Raw genomic sequence first — 24,746 nt, 5'->3', positions numbered from 1 at the left:
CTTGACTATTTTATTGACGAACGTCGAACGTAACATAATATTTTTTTATAATCGTTTTAATGCTCTGATTCATTAAAAAGTTTTAGGATTTTAAATTTTAATGAAAATCAATTTATTTCCTGACATTTATCGCTAAATGTGTTGCCAAGTGCTGGGCCAATTCGATGTTTTTTTTTCTAAGTATTCTTTGAAGTTCAAGTAATGGTTCATGAAAAGAAAATTTTGAAAAAGTTTCCGGAAACATTACAAATTCGGGAAATACTGAATGTCCTTTTTCTATAGGATACGACTTGCTAAATAATTTCAAATAACAGGAAACCCTTTATCGGGTCACTTAGTGATAAAGAAAAAAAAATATTTTAAAGAATCTTCTCTCTATTTTTATAGAGTGCTCGTGTACGCCTCGGCCCTATAATTTTGCGAGATTTGTTTAAGCAGCCTTTTTGTTATTAGCCGCCGATGATTAATAGCCTCGAGTCTGCCGCATCACGTGCTATACACCCAACAATAATGGATGTACAAACACCTTTTAAAACTTTTCATTGTTCACTCCACAATGGCAGAAAGCAGCTTCTCATCAGAGCTGAAAACCTCTTTGGTGAGACCCTGATGCCCGTTTTCACCATCAATCCCTAATTTTTAAGTGACCCCTATGATAAAATTTAACAGACATTTTTTTTCATAGGGGTCACTTAAAAATTAGGGATTTATGGTGAAAATGGGCATGAGACTTGCAGAGAAAGAATTAGGTTACAATTCTGTGATGAGATGAAAAGCTATGGACGCGATAGTGTAAGAATGGTTCAAAAAGCACGTTTCCAATCAATTGACATATTTTTTTACGATCAACACGTGCTCTAGAATGAATATGAAAACAAGTTTAAAAGACGTCCCCGTTTGTTAAAGGCAATTTAACTGAAATCCATAACTTCCACAGTTCCATCGCATACTTTACTCATTTGTCTCTATAACTTTCATACTTAGGTACCAAAAGTTGTTATAAAAGATGTAACTCTGTCTGTCTGTACAACCTTTTCACGCCTAAACCACTTAATCGATTTTGATTAGATCTCTTGGTGCTTGTTAAAGAAAGAATGTAATGAAATGAATCGCTTATCTTTGGCACAATTCGGGCGTGTTTTTGCAAATTCAATTAAGTTACCGGACGACAAAGATTTGAGCTTTCACTTATGTTATCTGACATCCGTGAAAGAGAAAGTGGTTAAGATTTGCTCGACTAGTAATCAGATCTCTTAGCAATTATTTGTTTACTGTAGAACGTGGCAAAATAGGCCCAAGTTTGGCAAAAAAAAAATTGTTTATTCGATTTTTTTTATTTTAAAAGTATAAAATCTAAATACCTGGCAATTTCATCTCTATTTTGCACTTTCGTATGAAGAGATCCGTAAACGAACTAATGTCGCGGAAACAATTAGGGGAGGCCTACTTATGATCAACAGTGAACGTCCTATAATTCAAGTGATACTTAATGATGATGATGCACGTTTGGAGCGCATAGGCTATGGCATCGGTAACCAACCATGACATACGTCTAGTTGCAGCCAGGTGCTTTTAAAACCATAATTCAACAAACACTTGATACTTAACCATAACATAGACGACGGAAAAGAATCCTTCTCCCCCTATGTGCATTGAAATGGACTAAAAATAGCCTGGACAATGAAATGCGTGCTCAAACCGCGGCATTCAAGTGTTCGCTCCATCGCGTCGCTTGCGCAGTAATCCTGTTGTGGGATTACTGATCGAGGGGGGTGCAAAACGAAAAGATCGCGGGGTATTGTGTTTGCTTTACTACGTTCTGCTTTGATGGATAAAATCGAATATATTTGTACCTTGCGTATTATTATGATATTATAGTATAGAGTATTTATTTGTACTCTTTCTGTAGGATCATCATCATCATCATTTCAGCCTTAGGACGTCCACTGCTGAACATAGGCCTCCCCCAATGCTTTCCATGTTGTTCGATTGGTAGCGGCCTGCGTCCAGCGCTTCCCTACTACCTTTATGATGTCGTCGGTCCACCTTGTAGGTGGACGTTCCACGCTGCGTTCTGTAGGATACCACATAATAAATAAACAAATAAATATACTTGGACATTTTACACTGCGTCATCTAGTCGCAAACTAAGCAAAGCTTGTACCTACGATGGATACCAATCAACGGTATTGACAAGTTTGCTAAAAAATCTTGTGTTAGGTCTGAAAATTCCTGACAAAGATAAAAAGCCTCCGTAAAATATCAATGGCAGAAAATTCTATCACAATGAAACGGTTCGTCCTCCCAAACATTTATCCAACAACAATTAGTACAGCAGATGCTTCACATCCTAATTGATAACTCGGCTTTGGCTTCGCAAAGAAAAGTCGCCGAAACTCCGCTACGTGTCCATTCGCAATCCAAACTAATGTGGGCATTAGCGGTTATATCCCGGGATCGCGGAAAACAATGAGAGTCCCGGACGTCCCGGGGCCGGGATGACCCGACAAATGCGTCCCGCGGGCGGCACCATACTTCATGATTATTTTTGCGGCATTAAGAACTTAGCCGTGCGCTGCCGTGCGACCTATTTTCAAATTATTTTTAAAAAGGATTTATGGTTATGGTAACACCACGAGAGTCGTTTAGGTTAGGTTTTTTTACTTTGATGGCTGCATAGTAGTGTGTAACTTTTTAGTCAGTATATCGTAGTAAATATGAATGAATTTTTTACCCTCCTTCTGGTGCAGTCGGGTAAAAAATTCAAAGTTGTTGTAATGTTAATAAATAAACATCGACTGATATACAACATTCTATTAATGACACAATAAATTTTAATAAAATGTTTTACATGTTTGAGTTAGTCTTAATATAAAGCGATCAAAAGAAAATCTGCTTAACACGCGATAACACGCTTTTGTTAATTTCACTTGCATGTAACTGAATTCATTATGTCATTATAAATACAAGTAAGACATAGTTAAGTCCTACATAGTATTTACTTTAATCAAGTACACTCACTTTGAAAGGGACATAGTTTCAGCGATGTCATATCTTGGGGGACATTAATATGTCCCTAGTGTCACTGAAGCTAAAACGAGAAAAGTTGCGTTTAAAATATTCAAAAGTGACTCGAAGTTGAGATTAACCGGATTAATTTTACAAGCGTTTATAAGTAACACAGTTTCATATACCATATTAACGCTTGCTCGACATAGTGGTTTGCGGAGGTTTTGCGAACCGGAGTACAATGCCAGATGAGGTTGCGGGTTTGATCCCAGCAGGGGGCAAAGGCAAGTGTCACGGTAATACTATCATACAGTATTGTAACTTCATATAAACGGACGAAACGCGAGCTTTCCTTCGAAATTCAAATCTCGGTATGCGCTCGACATGCAAAAGTCGGGGGTGTCACGAATGTGCCACAGTAATAAACGGACGATGTGTTATTTTATAAACAGTAAGCGCTCTTTTTTTTATAAAAAATATTACAAGTACCTATTTATACAGGGTGTTAGGTAAATGGGTTTATAAGCCGACACTAGGCCATGTTAACATTAAATGGTATGGTGAAGTCAGTGATATCATCATTCTATTTTTTTTAATTTTCATACAAAATAAAATTTATAAAACCAGATTTGTATAAAAATTCAAATTATTAAAATTATATTATCAATTTTCTGACTTCACCATACCATTTATAATTATACATACACATGTTAACATGAACTAGTGTCGGCATAAAAACCTATTTACCTAACACCCTGTATAATAATCAAGCATTTTGTTCGCCTCATTTTACGATCGAAAATTTATAAGATTTGTTACTAAATCTTAACACAAATATATTTTTTTAATTAAATCCTAAACAACATGCATGTTTATCCTATTTCATTCACAAAATATTTTGTTTGTCAAAATACAATCACAAAAAACATTTACAAAACTAGATAGAAATTCTAAGTAGGCAGATGTAATGAAAATAGGGTCTGCAGGTGAGCAGCCCTATCGCATGTTGTCATACCGTGACGTTCCGAGCGGCTGTTGACATTTATTTTAAAAATATGGTCGAGTTGGAATACTGTATAGATAGTATTACCGTGCAAGTGTGATACACACTATTAAGCATTTGGAGATCATTAATTTTGGAAGCAAATCTATCAACTGAACCGCTTTACACACCGCATACAAAACGGCTGTCGTAGCGACTGAGATGCTTCTCAGAACCTCCGACTAAACAGCCATTTACTTAACGCTAAAAACAGAAGTAAGTAGGTTTCTTCGATCTAATAGGGATGTAGCATTGTCAATTACTAAGAGGAGTGATTTCAGTCGAAATAAAATGTACATACTGGTAAACAATTATATCACTAAACAGAGTGACTTCAATCGAAACAAAATGTATGTAAAGTGTTGCATAAGACATAAATTAATTATAAAATGTATGAATTACTGAATAATGTATTAAAATATGGATAAAATGTATGATTCAAACGACTTTCTTTCAGCTGTCAAAGTGAAGAAGTAATTTTATTTTGTTTTGGAAGAAAAAATAATAAAATGTATAAAAACTCTTTGTTGGTTTCCAACATAAAGTAACGTTGCAGAATCGTTAATCACTGCCTTTTTACGAAGTGCTAGTACTTATTCTAGTAATAGTTGTTGTGCCACTACTGGCCCTACATCATAATCGAGGCAACTAGCACAGTTCGCAGCTGACCGCGCACAGGTCGCGGCGAGCATTCATTCGATTAGTTTTACAAATGCAATCGAGCCATTCAGACGAATACAATCGTCAGCGACGGGCTTTGGTTTGTTATTGATAGATAGTAGGACTTATTCTACTGGCTGATTAATTTATACTTCCAAGGAAAAAGAAGTTTGACCATCATGTACCGTTTAAACGAATTTGATCTAGATTTAAAAAAATGTATTTAGGTGGACCGACGCTCTGGTGAAAGTCGCGGGAGGTGCCTGGATGCGGGCGGCGCAGGACCGGTCTTTGTGGAAAATCTTGGGGGAGAACTTTGTCCAGCAGTGGACGTTTTTCGGTTGAAACGAACAAACGAAGAGTAATTTTGATAATTCTTACACCATTATTTTATAGCTAGGTATTATAACAGCACAGGAAAATGGTGTCACAACATTTAATTTAATGTTCAATCGTAATTTAAATTTATTAAATAAACTCATTTAACTCCTTATTGCGGGGTTCTCGATTCGCGCTCCACTCGAGCGAGCTAACTCGATTAAGCTACTCGGGGGTGTATTACGAACCGCTCGAGACTGCGTGGGGTAATTCGTTAACGCACACTTTAGTGTGCATTACGTTAATTTTAGAATGTTGCGGAGCTCGTATATTAAGGTGAGCACTTGGATTTAATTGCAAGAGTTGAGTAAAACGGTAAAGAGCAGGTTCTATGAGAGATGTATTGCATTCAGGGAACAAAGTAGCATTTAAGGAGTTAAAGTTCATGGATTTTTTTTTCCACGTTGTCTTGATCTTTGAACACTCCACTTTATAAATTAGTTCTTGGGGCCTAAAACCCATTTTTCGACAGCATTCTAGACATCATTCCAGACATCAAATCCAGACAAAAATCGTCGAAAGTGGCTACTACAATAACTACATTACAAATACATGTATAGCAACATTATTCAAATAATTTATTTGCATTATTCGGACACAAGTGAAAAAGGTAGACATCTAAAAAGTCACAAAATAATACACAGCAGTTAAATACACTGCAAACGAGGGTGGACTCTACCTATACGTATGTTGACGGACGGACTGCAATGGACTCGTGTCGCGGGTGTACACAACATTGCCTCGCCGCCCGCCCAAGCCGTAGGGCGGGTGACACACTGCCCGAACAGAGCTTTTGCTAATTTTTCTTCGCAACATTCTAGTATGTTAGGAAATAAAAATGCTTATAGGGGAAGGTTTTTGATGGTTGAACCCCCCAATTGTTTCAACTTAAGTAGCGATGGGTTGGCCATATGTTGTAGAAGGAAAATGTAGAGTTCCGATGATTCCGGATTTGTAAGGTGAATGATTAAAGTATTGAGCAGATATATTGTATAGTATCTAGTAGTAATACAAAAGTACAAACGACTTAATCAATAATTAATGTGGATAACCTTTTTGGCCTAATTAGTTTAAGAAAAATATTTGATTTAAGTCTATTATATGTGTCGGCTGTTGTTATTCCAAATAAATAAAATAAAAATAAAAAATCCATTAAAGCCGCCTTTTATTTCTTTGTCTACTCAAAAAAGTATTTATTTTGCAAGATTCACATTACATTGTGGTATGAAATAAATTATTGAGTACTGAAAAAAAAATAGAGACTTGTTTGAAAATGGCAATAGTATTTTAAAACAACGCATTAAAGTTGCACCACAGTAGATAAATTATATACTGTGGTTGCACCGAGTGTGTGTGGTGCATGGTGGCCAGGCGACGGGCCCCGCGGCCGTGCATTTGATAACCGCGCGTTTCTTATCGTTTTTCGAAATACACTGTTCTGAAATAATGCTGTGCAATTATTTAGACTTGTGCTTTTGACGGGAGTTGGTTAAATATTGGTTTTAAAAATATAAGCTTACTTACGTAGGTATTTGAATTCAATTTAAAACTATAGATGGACTAAATATTTATTCAGTTGTATTTATCATTTATTTAGGACTACCCCATTGTAAGTTAGTGGCGTCTGATTAAGTTAGAAATTAAATTATACAACGCGGAAGTTTCGAAATAATATCATTTAGGACTTTTCAAGATTGAGAGCTTTTCCGTTCACCATAATATGGATTAGTTCCTGAATATCGAAGTCGCTGACGATCGCGACCAGAAACTAATAGGTCTTAGCCACTTCGCTTGGCGTTACTTGAGAGGTATTAATTTTGGTCCTCGCAAGCCAAACTGTATTTGGGACGTGTGCCCGGAAAATTAAGAATTTGAATTTCGAATTTGAGGAAAAACTTTCTTTTTTCATAATTATGGCTAACCTTAGCGTATCCAGCCAGCTTAGTCAGTATCATGTAAAAAGAACAAAAGAAATTAAAACAAACAAAACAAGTTTTTGTTTTAATTTCTTTTGTTCTTAAATTTAATTTCAAGCAAACGTAGGCGTAGAATATAATTAATTATTATCAGAAAAAGTTATTTATAGACAGTTTACACAATTATTATTAATTTTTCATTTTATTATTCGACCTAATATAAATGTTGCGGTTAAATTTTTGCACAATATGCTACTCTAATGTAGAAGACACGTAGGTAACTGTGCACGTAACGTAGTAACTTCACAGTATGATAGTAAAACTATAATAGTAAAAACATTATTTAAAACGACGCGATTGTTAATCGATGTTGCCAGTTCAATTTTAACGGACAGTTAACTGATCATAATCCCAACTTATAGCTGGTGCCAATCACGTCTATTAAAATTAATTATAGCACCTGCTATTTTATTTATTACGACAGTTTCCTCGTCCCCCAAATCCAGGTTTATCCCGGACATAAATTAAAAATGGACGGTACATAATCCGACCGAGGGCTGTCAACCTCTGGCGCGCAACTTTTTTAATTACGCCAGAGGTGGTGAACTAATTATCGTGTGTAAATTAACACGTTGAACTTTTGATTAATGTCTTCGTTGGCGGGTTTAGAGACGCTTTGTTTAAGAAACTTTAATTTGTTTAGGGGTGGGAAATCAAAACAATACGTAATCTAATTTGAACACATAACTATTTAATATTGTTATGTAGCTCTTTTGACTTACGTGACGTGACGTACTTTGGTATAAGCTTGTTATTTATTTACAAAAAAGGACTGATATTCGGGATAGCTGTCTCCTATGTACCTATAGCAAAAATAGTTTAACCTAACTAAAAAACATCTTTGAATTATCTCCATTTCATTTTTCAACCTCAAGCGTATTTACAAACGATCATCAACTATTAAATAATTTACTGTAAATGCCTCATGTTTTTCTATAACCAACACACGGTCAGGCGATCAGTAGCAGCACGTTTTCAGTATAATTTATAAATAATAAATAAATAACTTATTATATTATTATTGCGATTGGTATGTATTTATTCTATTTCACCCGTGCTCTTCCCCTTATGGTGTGGTCGTGGTGTCGCACTCCTTGCTCGGATTATGACATTCCATAAATGCACTCGAGTGTACGAGTGACAAATGACGAACATAAATTTAATATGTTGTTTCTATGACATAGTTGTATTAAGCAATATCTCTGATATTAGTCTTGTAATCAAAATAATATAACTCAAAGGTGACTGACATAGTGATCTATCAACGCACAGACCAAACCACTGCACTGGACGGATCGGGCTGAATTTGGCATGCAGGTAGATTTTATGACGTAGGCATCCGCTAAGAAAGGATTTTACGAAACTCCACCCCTAAGGGGGTAAAATGGGATCCACGCGTACGAAGTCGCGGGCGTGTAAGCAAATACACATGTAGTAAAAATTATATAAATTGACTTAACTTAGCCCTACAACTAGGACAAGTGGATAAAAATCCTATTAAATCTTAATTGCAGCTTCCGCATTAGCTACGGCTTTGTATAGTACAACGAATCACGATTGATCCATAGTACACTAACTAATGGATCATACAAATTGCCCTCAATAGTATTGTTGTACATCATTTGTGACAATACCGTGCCCGGAAAAACTAAATTAGGATGATGTTATTACTACTTATTTTGTGCGTATTTTGTGAAATAGTTGTTACTCTAAGATTCAAAATATAAAATTAAATCTCAGTCATAGATCTGTCAAGTCATAGTCTAATATATTGAAATTCAACCAAACAAAAACCTAAATGTATGTTTAAAATTGATTCGAGTTTGAGCTACGTATCTAAAAGAAACGTTGTTCACAAGAACATCACTACGCCGCGTGGTGGGGCCCGCGCCCGCTGGGCCCCCGCGCGCGCCTGTCACATCTTTGTTTTTGCATCGTTCACATCAGAGCAACTACGCAATTTTAATGTATTTCCTTGTAACAAGTAATAAACCGTCTGAAACACGAAACAGTGTCTCCTTCATCGAGTAGATATCTATAAGAATCCCGAACAAACGTACAATTAAAAGCTCCGTCTAGCCAGAGGCTTGGATTGGTTTTCTGGCACTATCGCTGCGGACATTCTTATCTACTAATTAAAGTACCAACGTTAATTAAACGCACACAATTAGGTGTACCTCTATTATTAAGATTTTCCCAATCATTTGCTTGCACCCTCGGAGCTTATTTGTTATGTATTGTTCCGTATGAATGGCAGACAGCTCGGTTACAGGCTAATTACATCGACGCTGATCGACTGAGGGCCCTTTACTACGATGCCGACAACTCAATTAGTGTAGGTATAGCAACAGCACAGGGACGGATCTAGGGACTATTAAGGTGCGCGCAATAATATTTGCATTTGACTTTAGTCCCCATTTTCGGTGATTAGGGGAAAAAGAAAGACAGCTTAGAGTACGTAAATCATCATATTGAGTATTATTCCATCCATTCTTATCCTAACGTAGCCAGAACGTCAAAATAAGTAATTGATATATCAAGAAAATAAATAAATAGTTGTTTAACTATTTTCTAGCCCAAAATTTACTCCAGTATATGAACAATCAGGTTTAGCGGTTGTCGTCACTTGCCACGATGTCATGCATCCCAATTGAAATACTTAAATATTTGAAGGTCGGCTCGGACCTGCGTAGAATCTTAATAGGTTTAATGTTTTTGTCAATGCTAGTCGTACCATTATTCTACATCAATAGATGTGCAACTTACAAGACATTAAGACAAGTCAGTGTTAAAGCTTCTGTATCAATGGGGCTCCGCAGTCATTCAAACTTCCCAAGACAATAAGATACTTAGGCTGGATTGCACTATCTTACTTAGACTTTGACAAACGTCACAAATCTGTCAAACTCTATACAAAAAACACCGGTTATCGTTATACATAATAGTTACGGTCAAAGTTAGGTGATGCAACGGTGCAAGTCAGCCTTAAGGCTGACTGACTTAAGTTAGTTTCTTCCGTTTGAAACGGGGCCCCTTAGACATTTTTAGAGTGCATCCCTGCCCCCAAACGGACGGAAAAGCCCTCGGGATCCAATATGGAAGCCTGGCGGGATGCCGGTGATAACTGTCGTTTATTGACTACACGCCTGTAAACACCTTTTGATCTCCTCGGGCCCATCTAGGATTTGATATGGGTGGATATTGGAGTCATTGGAGTGTTCGCGAATAAATAAAGCGAATTTAAATGTAATTCTTTTTTATTACAATGGGATTGGGGGTAATCGAGTATTAGACGATTTTTACGTTGCGTTCGTCGTGTCGTGGCTGTGTTTTTACTTCGTTTTGTCTGTTTGAAATAATTTCTTTAGGTTCTTTTGTGCCTTTTGATCAATTTTGCTGGTAGTTTGACATAAAAGGTTCTTCTATCCTTGACTAACTATCATCTATCTATACTTATAATAAATCTGTAGAGAGGTCAATAATTGACCTCTCTACAGATTTACAGAATTATTCTGTACATGAAATATATTTTCAAAATAACTATCAGGGGGTGATTAGTGATCGATACTGATGCCAAAAATGCAATCAGTAAAATTTTTGTCTGTCTGTCTGTCTGTCTGTCTGTCTGTCCGTCTGTATGTTCCTTATAGAAACAAAAAGTACTCGACGGATTTTAACGAAACTTGGTACAATTATTCTTCATACTCCTGGGCACAGAATTATTCTGTACATGAAATATATTTTCAAAATAACTATCAGGGGGTGATTAGTGATCGATACTGATGCCAAAAATGCAATCAGTAAAATTTTTGTCTGTCTGTCTGTCTGTCTGTCTGTCTGTCCGTCTGTATGTTCCTTATAGAAACAAAAAGTACTCGACGGATTTTAACGAAACTTGGTACAATTATTCTTCATACTCCTGGGCAGGTTATAGTATACTTAGGAATTCCCACGGGAACAGGAATTCGCGGGAAAATCCTTTTGTATGAAAAATCTAAGCCGCTTAAGTTAGACGCTTGAAATTTGGCATGCAGGTACCTTAGTAAACTTAAAGCTTAGATGAAGGGGGTAAAACGGGATCCACGCGTACGAAGTCGCGGGCGGCCGCTAGTCATTACAATAAAAAACAGAGCAGTTAGTCAGATCTTCCTACCATTTTAAGCATGTGTAGCGAGTGCTACCTACAGTGAGTACATACGAAATAATACGTGGAATTGCAATCACGAAAGACAAGTAGTTAGCCTTCAGAAAAAGGTTTAATACCAACGCTATTATGAAGCTCAAACTTGTATTTCCCTCACAAAAAAGCCAATCTGTCTCGAGCGCAAGCATAATTTCCGAAGTTAGCGTAGTTTGCAAGTTGCGTCGGCCACTCTCGGTAGAGTTGTCCGAGTTAAATGATTTTATGCACTTTTAAAAGGGTTAATTTTATTTTACAATAATATTAATTTGCAATAATCCGTATGGTAAATGTTTATAAATTGTAAAGACATTATTTTTACAAGTTTATTTTCCGTAGAATATTTTGGTATGAAACACAATTTTCCGTTAAGTAAAATACTCTACCAAAATAGCTTCAAGAATTACCTACCTACTTTCAACATTTTATTAAAGCTTTAGTTATAGTCGTAACTCTACTACTAATCTAAATATATTTTTAAATGAATACGCGACGGTATTTTGTTGAAACTAAACATTGTTGTCCCATTTGACCCTTTAAAATTGGTCCTTCCTTCGGATATCCGAGATCCGGGGCCTAAATTATCCGGGGATTGCGTACGGATCCTGGACTTTGTCCCAGCCCTAGCAAGTTGAACTCTAGTTCTCGGTGCTCGGCACAACAGGTGTGCCTCATTTAATTTTAGACATTTTTATCACTTTGTGTTTGCTCCTTAAACGCTTTGTCTAATGGAAAATCTTGACAATTTCAAAGTTTCAGGCTATTGTGCCTTAGTTGGCTGTAAAAACTTCTACCTTAATTAACTTTATCTATCTACTTACTAGGAGACTTTCAGAAGAAGTAGGTACTTACTTTTTTAAGCCTTAACACAAAATTACATAATAAACGCTATTCACTTAACTGAACAAATGAAAACTCGTAAAAAAACTTATAAAACTCATTTTATTTATGCAAGTAGGCTTCTAAAAAGCGGTTTTACACTGAAACTGATATTAAGTGATTTCATTTAATAAACAATTTATTATCATTATCATTCATTTACTTGAGTTCGAACCGAGTTTTGAGCGTCGTTTCAGAATACGGATCTTGGAGTTTCAATTAACTATTCAAAGGAGCCCCTAAAGAGGAGCCTTATTTATGGCCGACTTACCATATTTAGCGGATATCATCAGCTCAATAACGCAGCGATATTAGATGCAATAACGGCTGCAATGGAACGATATTAGAATTAACGGGCGGTAGCCGTAAGCTCTTGATTTGTGAACTGAACGTTGCGAGGATATTTTGCGAACGGTACAAGATGTGGAGGGAAATGTTAAACAAAAAGGATCTTTAATATCTTTCAATTACGAGTATGTAATGCCTTTTTACAACTTCACTAATCTGTCTAAAATTCCTGTGCTCATACTCGTCAGTTTTTTAAACACTTTCGTTATCATCACAGTTAAAACGAAATAGTCGAACATTGCAGTAGATTTAAACAGAGTTGAACAATGTTTTTTTAGAAAAGATTATTAGTAATTAAAATTTGTTAATACACAAATTACTAATATTATTCCCGTTAGGGGTGTGTAATGTATGATATAACTACATATCATATAATACTTAGAGGATATAACATCAAATTATATAAAATCGTTTAATATAATAATTATTTACTATAATAAACGAATAATATAATTTTAAAACGAATAATTTTAAGACAAATAACTATTAACTGATATAAAATGGTTTGATATAATGAATATTTTCTATAAAACTTACAATGTATACTATTTAAAACAAATAACATTCAAATCATATAAAAATAAAATGTCGAACAATCAAATGAGATAAAATTCTTTTCCTATAAAACTTAAATCATATAACAATAATAATTTTATATAAAGTTCATTTGTTATAATAAGCATTGCATGCAGCAAGCAAGCAAGCGACCAAGCAAGCAAGCTAGCAAGCAAGCTAGCATGCAGGCAAGCAAGCAGGCAAGCAAGCTAGCAAGCAGGCAAGCAAGCAGGCAAGCAAGCAAGCAAGCAAGCAAGCAAGCAGGCAAGCAAGCAAGCAAGCAGGCAAGCAAGCAAGCAAGCAGGCAAGCAGGCAAACAAGCAAGCAAGCAGGCATGCAGGCATGCAGCATGCAAATTTGACTTAAAACTTGAGACTTCTGTCACGGCTCCGGCACTGCGGGGCTCTGGCGGTCCCTCGCGTGCTAATCGTCGCAGATGGCTTTCGCTCGACACCGTGCCTACGCGCTTCTAAATTACACTCTAGGGGTAGGGCAGACAAGACTACGTGGAGTCGGTTTTACGGCGATTCGTTTTTGTCACTAAAGTCATTTATAAGTCAAGCTAAAGAAGAACATACTTAAAGTTATATCTATCAGAAATTATATCAATTAAAGAGTATAACAAATAATATTTATTACAAGTAATGGTTATGTGAAATAATATTTATATTAAACAAAATTACATCAAATGAGTCTTAGATTAAGTAAGGTTTATATCAAATGTCTTTATGCGTTGTGATTGGTATCTGAAATGATATTATTAGAAATGATTTATTATATGAAGTAAACATTATATGTAAAAAAATTATATCAAGTGTTATTATAACATACGTTTATTATACAATATGAACGTTATTGAAATGAATTTATATCATATAAACTTATATAAACTGTCACGCACCCTCCCGTTAGTGAGCTCACCACAATACCTATAGTCGAGCGACGGCGGGGACGGAACCCGCGTTCCCCGGATCACGAGTCAGCCAGTCCGACCCCGTCACCGCTCGGCTATCGTGGTTTCACCGCTCGGCTATGTTGAAGTTTCCCGGATCATTTATAAAAAAAATATGCTCGTATACAATGATGTAGTTTCCAACAGTCTCTAACTAACTATCTACCTCTACCAGTACCTTAAATCCAAGCATTTCGTACCTCAGACAGCGAGGGCTGACCATAAAGTATACCTCATACATCAGGAAGAAATATACTGCCTGGAAATGTTTTAGTACAGAGAACAAAGTGCCGGCAAAAAGAGGGTACACCTGTTGTCCGCCGTAACTCTCGCGCCAGACCGTCTTAATGCAGATTTACGGGACTTCACGTAAGGGATAGCAACACTGGATGAGGCAGGGAACTAGTGATTGTTCTCTTATAGGTATTCAATCATCTATACTATCTATACTAGTTTATACTAACATTATAAATGCGAAAGTAACTATGTCTGTCTTGCTTTCACGCCTAAACCAATGAACCGATTTTGATAAAATTTGGCATAGAGATAGTTTGAGTCCCGAGAAAGGACACAGTTTTTATCCCGGTTTTTGAAGCAGAGACGCGCGAGATATAGTTTTTCGCCACCGGCGGAAAGCTAGTAGACAGTAAGTAATAGAGACGCTGAAATGGCTTACCAGCCAAGTTTTAGGAGAGCATATGAAATTTTTGGTCCAAATTTGATTAAACGATATTGAATTTCAGCGAGGAAAGCAAAACTGGAGTACCAAAGTATCAACACGACTGCCGTCAAAACAAATTGCTCATTTGCGCTTATTTTGGCTAACATGCAGGTCATTGCAGGTAACACTGGATGTAACGGCGAATTGTATGACCTTATTTAAAAACAAACCTTGGACTCGCTTTATATTACTTACTTCCAGCTCTTTTTTTCCTAGAGTAGCCACGCGTGCCAAAACTCAGTTTTAATTTAGTGTTTTTCTTTATCCACAATGAGGAAGCTCTTGGCCTGTATCTCACCTGATGGTAAGTCATGATCAGGCCGAAGGTGGAAGCGAGCTTCACCCGGAATCCTCAATCACGGAGGAACTGGCTGTCTAACCTCTAACTGCCGGAACACAACAAACGACAGACTTAGGTAAGATGGTGGTAGCTAGCCAGGCGGACTTAGAACAAGCCCTTCCACCAACCAAACCGAACAAAAAAATCTGCTCCCACTGGGATGCTCTCATCAAAGTGTACTCTTGCAAAAACCGGTCGAAAAAGTGCGCTGAAAAGCTTATCAATACAACATTATTGAGAGAGATTATCGTTCTTTTGTAAAGAATGAAAGTACGTGTGACAAAAAGAAGCATACACCTGTTGTCCCCGTAACTCGCGCGCCAGACCGCCTTAATGCAGATTTACGGGGATACTAACGGGGCGCAGGATAGCAACACTGGAAGAGGCAGGATTGTCAACAAAAGATTTTCGTATTTTCGCTCTACCGTCGCCTTCGCGCATATCAGCACCGTAGGCCGTTTATTGAAATTGCTTTCAAATAAATTCCTCAATATGACCTTTTCAGGATAGTTTTTAACGGTTAGAAGGAAATATAAAACAAATTACTTAGTTACCCTTACTACCATTACCCTTAAGAGCTTTTTTGCCTTTGGCTTTGCTTCGATAAAATTGGTAATTGGTTTATTAATACTCATAAACAGACTGAAGTTCTTCACTTCTGAACACTTCAACACTTGTGTGTAGGTAAACGGACAGATAGGTATTTTTGAGGCAATCTTACTAGTTCCTTTTCGTCGAGTATAAGGCAAAGTGATTTTATTCTACTTTCTTGAATGTAGAGCTACCTATTTTGCGTTTATATTTGAAGTATTTGAGTACGAATCTTTTTGTAAAGTAATATTTGAATACCGCTTCCAGCCCCATCTCGTTGTGTTTCATTGTAAGTAATATCTCGTTATGTACACAGCGTATTACGTCGCCCGCTGCAGGCGTAATGGCTTTCGAATGTGCTGTAAACTCACTTTTGTTATAAAAACTACGGGTTTTTGAGCTTCGGACATTCGATAGCAGATAAATAGCAAAAATATAAGTTGATGCAGTGTCTGGGAGTTAGATTATGTTATCTGATCAGAGGTGGAATTGTGTAAAGCAATCGTAATCATTTGACAGTTCATAACGTACGATTATTCTGGCAAACGCTTTCTTTAACTGACTGTATCGTACGTTATGAACTGTCAAAGGATTACGATTGCTTTACACAATTCCACCCCTGATCGAATTTAATCTGTGTGTTACTATGTATAATTATGTAAGTATGTATTTAAAAAAGTATATTGTAGTTAATCCGTTAAGCTAGCACCCATAACACAAGCATATTATTATTAGTTGCTTACTTTGGGCCTAACTGGCGCTGTGAGAAATTGTCCAAGGAATTCTATCTATCTTTTTATCTGAAAGATAGGACATGACTTGTATAATGTAGTAAATACATAGATTAGAGTTTTAATTTGTAAATATTTTGGTTGCTTGAAAAATTGCTGCAACAGATATCAAAGCACTTTTACATTATAGATGATGACTGATATAATATAGCAAAAGAAAGCAAAAACGTTTTAGTTTGTACTCGTATTAAAATAAGGCATCTTAAAATAAGTTTTATACAATACAATGCACGCCAGTGTGGTTGATTAAGGATACTGAAACCACACTGGCGTGCACTATCGCAACAATCTACTTTCATGTAACATGAACTTAACTTAAAAATGTTGAAGTACCAATTTAAAATCTGATTAAAATAACATCCAAGTATCCACTTCCGATACCAATAAGAGATTGCGCTCATAAATTGAAATCCCGCGCGCTATCGGGATGAGATCCCGCATTATCGCGATCCCGGGGTCCCGGGTCCCGCGGTTCTGATCCCGCGTCTGCCGGACTAGGGCTGCCATACGTCCGGGTTTCCCTAGATTTCTCCGAATTAAAGAGTGTCGAGGAACGTCTGAAGGAGCAGAATTTTCAAAATAAGTACACTAGACTTCTTTTCTCTTCTTCTAAGTTAATTTCTTAATCTAATCAAATTAATATCAACTACAACTACTTTTTACTTTTTATTGAAACCGCCTTAAACTATGTTAGATGTTACAGATGAAAATTTTTATAAACTTTGCTATACGATTCTTTTCTCTAAGTTGGTTTTTAAAGAACCCTTTATACGTCCCAATATATTTTTTGCATTAAACTACCACTCCTGAAATACCTAACATAATATTTCCAATTTTATTGAGAAATCCGCAGATTTTGGTAAATGTCCGGCATTGGCAACATTGCTGTGGGGACCCTAGGCGCCTTCCCGCGGGAAATTATAACGCACAAGCTATTAGCAACGATACAACCCGCGGGACTACTCTGTAAAACGATTTCGATATATGGCATCTATCCGACTCTTTCTATCGTTTTAGTTCTCCGTATGCGTAAAAGAGACAAACATAGCGATATAATTTTACAGAATAGACCATGCACTAACTCTAGCAAGGATCCAATACAACCTGGGAAAACTTAGCGAGGTATTAGCTGTATCTGTCTCCTTCAAACTTGATAACTTTTCAGAATGAACGAGAGAGTCGAATAGATTCGATTACAGCTAACATTTCGCAGAATTGGGTCTCTGGTTTAAAAGTATTTTGTTGGATATCTGTGTCGGTGTGTCTACTTTTCTACTTCCTCAATGCAGTTTATGTAAGTTTTTAAATTGCATCAGATAAGTGTAGAAACAGAAATGATTTTCGTTAGGTATTTCATGTTAAGACCAAATTAATAGACACTCAAATGGTTTTGATAATTTCCTTCATACCTATCTTGTATTTCATTTTCAACCGACTTCAAAAAAGGAGGAGGTTCTCAATTCGACCCGTATGTTTTTTTTTTTTCTATGTTTGTTACGCGATAACTCCGCCAATTATGAACCGATTTGAACAAATCTTTTTTCGGCGTATAGGTAATACCTCAAGGGTGGTCCCATTTAAATTTAATAATAGAAAAAACAACCCCCAAGGGTGGAAAATTGGGGATGAACTTTTTTATACGCAATATCTCCGCCGATTATAAATCAATTTGAACGATTATTTTTTTGTTGAATAGGTATTATCAAAAGGGTGGTTTCATGCGAATTTGAAGAAAATATTTCACCCCCAAGGGTGGAAAATTGGGGATGAACTTTTTTATACGCAATATTTTTAATTTTTAGTATTTTTTTGTGTTCACGCATTTGAAGTCGGTTTTATTTTTTTAAAAAGTTAATCATTATATCATTTCCTTTACTATTATAATTTCCATGAATAATAAAAACTTCATTTTAAATCAAGTTTCAGACCAGGGAAAATTGTTTTTGCAAGATTTTCAGTACAAAGTTTCGCGAGTTCAACATTTTATGAACCATTGAAACAGAGCTGCGAACGTGTTTAATTTCGTATTAATTTAGCCGGTTAGTGGCTTTTGGCGAAGAATAACATCTCTCAAATTGAGGTTTTGGTTTATCTTATACCAACGTTCTTTTAAAGAACGTTTTATTTAGAGTTGAAACGTTTTATAATCTTTCCATTTGAAAACTAAATAGGTACCTTCAAAACCAAATTAAGAACACTGCAAATTATAATTACATCCCAAGTAACAAATTTCAAATAGGATCACTAAACACCTAACGAATCAAATCTATCCATCCATACACCATTTAATTCTTAATTCCAATAAAACCTTAAAAATTTGCCTTTGAAGCGTTTGCCACGGTTTGCTATCGTTTCCGACACTGACGATACTAACCTAATAAACTTAACGTTCGTTAGCCAAACTATTTCTGTCCTCTATTGCAATTTTCTTTTTTTTATACATCAACGTGTTCCATAGAGGTTTGTATCTGTCAACGTGAAATTGTGAACTCTGTCAGTTTATAAATAATAATAAATAAAATAATAAATAGTCTTTATTTCAGGCTTTTACATCCCATAGATATCTTAATAATAAATTTTCAAAAAATGTAAGTTGTAACGTTGGAGACAATAATTATAATTTACCTAGTACATAAAATTTATAAAATTTTAAAAGTTATTTAAAAACATGGGTAAAATTTTTAATTATTTAATAAATTAAAAATTAATGGATTATTGAATAATTTTCAAAACTGTAAAAAATATTGTTTTATTTCCTATTCGCGCTCCGGTGAACATCCAACCAATGTGAGAGGAATGGACTTTTATACAGGTCATTGCTGACTACAGTTAGCAGCTCGTTAGGTGAGTCACGAATCCTCTGCCAGAAAGAAGCTATGCGTTCTCTCAACAGGGCAAAGAAATCCGGAACGCCGGCCTCCGCGAACATAGCAGATGCACTGCAACATCTCGGCAATCGCATTATAATACGAAAAGCATTATTGTACTGTACCCGAAGGGTGCCGTAGGACTTTCTCTTGTACTTGCGCCACAGCTGACAGGTGTAAAAACATGTACAAAATGCTTTAAAGAGAGTCACCTTGACATCCCTCGAGCACTTCGCGAACCTGCGCGCCAACATGTTGCAGCGCACGGCCAGCGCCCGGCGCTCCCGCTCCATGTCGGCGTCGTCGTCCAGGTGCTCGGTGAGGACGTGACCCAGATAGCGAAACTGCTTCACAACCTGAACCGGCGAGCCATTCAAATACACCGGCGGAACCCTCTCCGGACCCTTGCCAGCGCGAAAAATCATTAATTCTGATTTTTTCACATTGTATTTCATGCCGTGTGTGGAGGCGAACCTTTCACAGACGGCAAGAAGTTTACGCAGGCCACCTATTGAGGGGCTGAGAAGCACCATGTCGTCGGCATAGCTGAGGTTGTTGAAACAAACACCCTGCACATGACAACCGAGTCCGGTGCCTCTCAGCTCCTCAATCAGGTCATTTACGAATAAGTTAAACAGGTCCGGCGAGGTAAGTCCACCTTGACGAACGCCGCACTTTAGTCTATAGGCACTAGAGTGCGCGTCGCCCCATCTCACACAGTTAGTTTGGTTCCCGTACCAGTACCTGAACAGGTCCACTATACGTTTAGGCACTTCACGAATTCAAACTAGTTCCGTCTCCTTTTTGCGAGTGTTCCACTGATGATGTCAGTCATGAGCAGTCTGCCCATCATATCTTGTGGGAGTGTAATCTTTGGAAACATGAACGTGATATAATGCTTAATTCAATACAACACACATCTGTTTCCGCAATTTATTACACCGATCTTGTCGCGACAAGGAAAAATTTCCGTGCTTTTAAGCGATTTTGTGAAAAATATTATTGGCAGGTAGTTGCTAATTGCTCATAAGATAGGCCCCCTTAATTTAATTTATTGTCCGTGGTGCATAATCTTTTTCTTAAAGGTTTTTAATAAACCTTTGTTTGTCACCTGTCATCCGCTTTGCAATGGAGGGAAGTCGAACCTTAATTTCGAACTCCTCCTATGTTCTTCTGATTAATTTCGTTGCGGGTCCAATGACAGTTTAACTTTCCCCCGGGACAAACTTGACCTTCATTGGTTGGGTTTTTGTGGCGGTCAAGCTGTAGATCCTGGCTACACAGGAGTTGCAGTGGTGGGAACGAGAGGTGGGAATAGTCCCGTTATACGTTTAGGCACGTGCGATTGTTGCATTTTTGACCACAATAAATTATAATTTACCAGGTCGAAAGCGCGGCTTAAGTCGAGAAAGCATGCGTATACTGAGGTATCACGGGTGTTATAATAATTAATCGCGTGCTTTAAACATAATATAGCGGAATCCGTCGCGAGGCCCGGACGAAAACCAAACTGAGCATCACTCACGCGTACATATTTCGCCAGCTCAGGCTGCATTAGCCTCTCCAAAATCTTTTATCTTATTATCTTTTATAATATAACGCGTTAGATTGTAAACTAACAGTGGGTTAGGTTAGGATAGATTGTAATTTAACTACGTTAGATTATAATCTGACGGAATTCACAATTTTACGGTGACTATCCAACGAAGATTGAAAACAACAAGGAAAATGGCGACCGTATCTTTTAAAAATACCGTTGACTTTAAGCGAGCTTTTAGTAATGTCTGTCTTATGAAATACCTACTTATAAACTTTATTCGCCACACGTAAACTTAAACGTAACTTATTGGTCGTTGCATTAGAACCTCACCTATCGTCTTTGATTGAACGAAAATGGCACCAAAATTAAATTAATTAACACTAAAATGGCTCCTAAATAACCCGCTCTCGCCCCAACTTGCCCCGAGTTAATTCCAAGAGCAAATCGCCCAAATCTAGTTAGCTCCCCCCAGGAAGCTGTAGTTTGTGTTTTTTATATTAATTACTGTGTTTTATTATTTCATTAACCCTTTTCGGTGTTTGCGCGGTTAATGAAGGCGGGAACGGCGGCCATTTTGAGGTGCGAATGACTTGAATTAAGTGCTGCTGAATTTCGAGGAACGGGGAATGTAAACTTTTTAATTTTAGCAGAATTAATAAAGGTTTTTGTGAAAAGTGATTACAATGGTCATTTATTATTTAATTTGCTTCATGTTAAAAATAAAACTGTCATAAATACTTAATTCTAATTATAAAAATAGGTAAACTATAAATGGCCTGTGATACAGAAAACGCTAACGGCTTTTTAAAGTACGAATATCAGTCGTTTTTAAAATTATTTTAATATATTTTAACATAAATTTCATTTATTTAAAAAAGTAAAGACATCGACTTCATGTGAGTAAATTAAAACCAGCACTTTCAACAGCTTGATTTATAATTATCTGACTAGCTAGGTAATTAGCATACTCTATTAATAAATTCCGACACTGCACTGGTTTTAGCGAGAAAATTGATTTGAGTTATTTGCGTATCACGGTATATCACCTACAGGGTTACCAAACTACCGAATGGAATGAAAATTAGTTAAATTAGGAACACAGTGATGAAGTTGGAAAAGAAATACTCAATAATAATCGTGATGATAAAAAAAAATCTCCTTTTTAAGATAAAAAAAAACCTGGGATAGAAGATAAGAATATTAATATTCTTCGCGAGGAATGCAAGCTTAATTTATGTAACTAATGATATTTGGAAGAAATATGACACAATGAAATTAATAAATAAACCTACATTACAAGTCTTTTGTGACAGCCCTACCAGAAATTGTGGACGCAATCTGCGTCTGCGCACGCGAGGTGAAACCAAACGTGGTGTTAATGGGCCATTATGACGCGTGTTATGACATACATTCTCAATAACAGGCTCGTCGCCAATACACTATTGAACAGGTATCATACACACAGGGCTTTATTTTAAGGTTGTTTAATTATAACTAAACGTCACTCATAATTTTACACTTAGGAGCGTTTACGCCGTTTAGCGCAAAAACAGAACTTTTTCAACCCGTTACAATCATTAACCAGTTACATTACAAATACAACAGGCATAAATAATTAGGCAATTTTGTCGTCTAAATAGTTGAGAAAATATTACGATTAGTATAGTATTTAAGAATGCTACCAAGATAAGTCCACACAGGTTTTCAAATTTCCACTTTAGCTTCAGTTTACAAGCTGAAATTTTTATAAAAATACTGTGAAAACGATATAACAAACATTTATATCCTATAGTATAGGTCCTTAGGCAAATAGTTAGTTGAGAAAATTCTTAGATTTAAGCATTTTACAATAAGAAATCACAAATTCAAAGAACGTGAAATACTCAAAAATCAAAGTGATTTTTACACCATTATTCTTCATTAATTCAATATAAAAGTAGCTTAATATAAAAAAATAACATCTTTGAAATATTTACTTTGAAACGATATATAATTCATTGTTATTGTTTTGCTATAAACATTTGAAAACTATTAAAAAACGCCGCGCGCGAATCATTTCCAATGATGCCCCTTGAAACGCCGCGCTTCGCGTAAACGCTCTTAATTCTTAGCTCCTCTAAAGTTATGTACTTATGGTATCCCAATTAACTCCTCTAAGTAAGCTTTAAATAGATACCTATTAAAAAATAATTGAATGATTTCCGCTCTTAAAAAGGTTTAAACGAGACATAGATTCCTCCTCCCGTCAATCTTAAAGGCAGACATATTAAACTTAATCATCAAAACACTAAGAAAATGTTTAATGTTGCAATTAGAATCATTGTGACAAAAGTAAGTAAGTATGTTTAGTATTAGCTACATGCACGAAAACTTAGTTACATAATCGTTTTATAGACTTGTTATAAGTATGTCAATCACTTGTTTTGCCTTACATTCAGCGTTCGATAACTCTATCTAGTTACGCTAAAGCGGTCGGTAATTGACTGTGGGTAATTTATCTATACATATTTCTGTGTAATTGTTTCTGTTACTTTTTTATGTAAAATGAATACGCCTGTGCTAATTGCTACACAATGTCTGTTGTGATAGATATAAATGAATAAAAAAGGCTAACTAACTGTCTAAGTAGTCAGTTAGTGATATCGCGATGATAAATAGTAAAAAATTAAAATATACATTTAAACTTCACCGACTCGACTCGTTGCTGCGAAGAGCATATACTCGTAAATATTGACATGCGACGTGATGACAAACAAAAAAACGTTGTAGAGGTAATTATGCTGCCGTTATGCTAAGTTGTAATGACTATTGTGATTTGATAAACTACATACTGCAGTACCAGGCATGATATTTAATTATATCTCACTCTTTCGATCTTATTAGGTGTTTAAGACGATATAATTTTAGTGTTTTACGTAACTTTTCATTTTCCGACAGACAAACAAAAAACTCTATCCTATCTCTAGAGACATTACTTTGTGCTTTACATAGACGAGACTCTTTCCAGAAGCTCTCCAGAATATGATGTCCTAGCCGGCTTGCTTCCAGATCTTTCCCGGTTTCAGTACGTATCTTTTTCGGGTCTAATACGGTTAATATCAGGACTTATAGTACGGATCGTATGCCGGTCTACTACCGATCACATCCAGGGGTACTGCGGATTTCAGCACTATTCCCACCTCCCGTTCCCACCGCTGCAACTTCTGTGTAGCCAGGATCTACAGCTTGAGCTTGTAAAAACCCAACTAATGAAGGTCAACTTTGTCCCGGGCGAAAGTTAAACTGGTACGTATTTGATCCGGGTCTTATCTTGCCTGCTTCATTATGTGGATCTGTTCTAGGTTCCTACTATAACCACTCACCCTGTATAGCGCCTGCCCAGCACAGCCAGAACAGCGCCCACTTGGCTGTGCGGAAGCGCTGCAGCCAAGCCGGCCGGAACACGCCCCAACCGCAGTCTAAGGCCCGGGGCTTGTCCGGGGACGCCGCCGGCCCGTCCGAAGGCGGCTCTGGGTCCGGCTGCAAAGAAAATTCCAATTAAATACTTATACAATGTGTAAGTAGCACGTCATGTTACTGTAAAACCCGGTCAAAACCACTTCTGACTGCAAAAATCTTTGATTATGAGTTTATATTATTCCTTGGGGGAGGCCTTTGTCCAGCAGTGGACGTCTTTCGGCTAAAGCAAACGAAACATATTTATTATAATTCTCAACTTTCAATTAGGTAAACACCGTGTTGCTGAGGATAGGATAAGTATGCATTTAGCAAAAGTTTAGTTTAAAATTGACAATAATATTGTGTTGTAATTTTATTTTAAGCGTCTATATCTACGCTATGTTGTTCCCCAGGAACATTAACTGAGACAATTCATAAAAAGTTATTTAATGCGTACAGTGAATGGGATCCCAATTAAC

At 36.6% G+C, this 24,746-nt stretch overlaps 1 protein-coding gene across 1 annotated transcript in view; it reads right to left on the bottom strand.

Annotated features, from left to right (window-relative positions):
- Nucleotides 1–24,336, bottom strand: part of LOC135078091 (solute carrier organic anion transporter family member 4A1-like) — a 46,669-nt gene extending 22,333 nt beyond the window's left edge. Inside the window, exon 1 of the mRNA XM_063972702.1 lies at nt 24,192–24,336. The gene's annotated coding sequence lies outside the window, so the exon portion shown is untranslated. The remainder of the gene's footprint in view (nt 1–24,191) is intronic.
- Between the last annotated feature and the right edge of the window lie 410 nt (nt 24,337–24,746).

This window comes from Ostrinia nubilalis, chromosome 1, assembly GCF_963855985.1.
Source record: "Ostrinia nubilalis chromosome 1, ilOstNubi1.1, whole genome shotgun sequence".
Classification (NCBI taxonomy): Eukaryota; Metazoa; Arthropoda; class Insecta; order Lepidoptera; family Crambidae; genus Ostrinia; species Ostrinia nubilalis.
This window is presented reverse-complemented; position numbering and strand designations above follow the sequence as displayed.